The sequence below is a fragment of the Lissotriton vulgaris genome, unplaced genomic scaffold (assembly GCF_964263255.1).
Source record: "Lissotriton vulgaris unplaced genomic scaffold, aLisVul1.2 SCAFFOLD_894, whole genome shotgun sequence".
NCBI classification, from domain to species: domain Eukaryota; kingdom Metazoa; phylum Chordata; class Amphibia; order Caudata; family Salamandridae; genus Lissotriton; species Lissotriton vulgaris.
This window is the reverse complement of record NW_028247876.1, coordinates 536551-538339: the sequence shown is the minus strand read 5'-3', so window position 1 is coordinate 538339 and position 1789 is coordinate 536551.

Genomic DNA, 1789 nt, shown 5'->3' with positions numbered 1-1789 from the left:
CGGTTACATCCCAGTGCCATTGCTAATACCCACTTGACTGATCAGGGCTAACTTTCCAGTGACATTGCTAATGCCCAATTAATTGATCGACGGTTACATCCCAGTGCCATTGCTATTGCGAACTTTATTGATCACCAGTTACATCCCAGTGCCATTGCTAATGCCCACTTTATTGATCTCCGGTTACTTCTCAGTGCCATTGCTAATACCAACTTTATTGATCACCAGTTACATCCCAGTGCCATTGCTAATACCCACTTTAGTGATCACCTGTTACATCCCAGTGCCATTGCTAATGCCCACTTTATTGATCACCGGTTACATCCCAGTGCCATTGCTAATGCCCACTTTAGTGATCACCGGTTACATCTCAGTGTCATTGCTAATGCCACTTTATTGATTACCGGTTACATCCTAGTGCCAATGCTAATACCCACTTTATTGCACTGGTTACATCCCAGTGCCATTGCTAATACACACTTCATTGATCACACCTAACTTTCCAGTGCCAATGCTAATGCCCAATTAATTGATCACCGGTTATCTCGCAGTGCCATTGCTAATACCAACTTTATTGATCGCCAGTTACATCACAGTGCCATTGCTAATGCCCACTTAATTGATCTCCGGTTACAACCCAGTGTCATTGCTAATGCTACTTTATTGATCACCGGTTACATCTCAGTGCCATTTTTAATACCAACTTTTTCATCACTGTGTACTGGCAATTGCTGATACCCAATTTATTGATAACCGATAACATCCCAGTGCCATTGCTAATGCCACTTTATTGATCATCAGTTGCATCCAAGTGCGATTGCTAATGCTACTTTATTGATCACCAGTTACATCCCAGTGCCAATGCTAATACCGACTTATTGATCACTGGTCACATCCCAGTGCCATTGCTTATAGCCCCTTTATTGATCACTGGTTACATCCCAGTGCCATTGCTAATACCCACTTTATTGATCACCAGTTACATCCCAGTGCCATTGCTAGTGCCTTCGTATTGATCACTGGTTAAATCCCAGTGCCTTTGCTAATGCCACTGTATTGTTCACTGGTTACATCCCAGTGCCATTGCTAATGCCACTTTATTGATCATCGATTACATCCCAGTGCCATTGCTATTGCCACTGTATTGATAACCGGTTAAATCCCTGTGCCATTGCCAATGCTACTTTATTGATCACGGTTACATCCCAGTGCCATTGTTAATGCCTCTTTATTTATCACCGGTTACATCCCTGTGCCATTGCCAATGCTACTTTATTGATCACCCTTTATCATCCCAGTGCCATTGCTAATGCCACTTTATTGATCACCGGTTACATCCCTGTGCCATTGCCAATGCTACTTTATTGATCACGATTACATCCCAGTGCCATTGCTAATACCTTCCTTTATTGATCACCGGTTATATCCCAGTGCCATTGCTTTTACCCACTTTATTAATCACAGGTTACATCCCAGTGCCATTGCTAATGCCACTTTATTGATCACCCCTTACATCCTATTGCCATTGCTTATGCCACTTTATTGATCATCGATTACATCCCAGTGCCATTGCTAATGCTAATGCCACTCTATTGACTGTGATGCATTCTTAGCAATTTGACCTCCCTCTGGGAGAGATTGAGGAAAGGACTACTGTATTCAGATTGTTATTTTAATGAATGTGTGTGAAATTATTAATATTGTTCTATGATGAGTTATGGCATTGAGTTTGCAATGAAACTGATTTAATATTCAAGGCAGTCGGAGGTGACTGCTTGAAAAAACATCT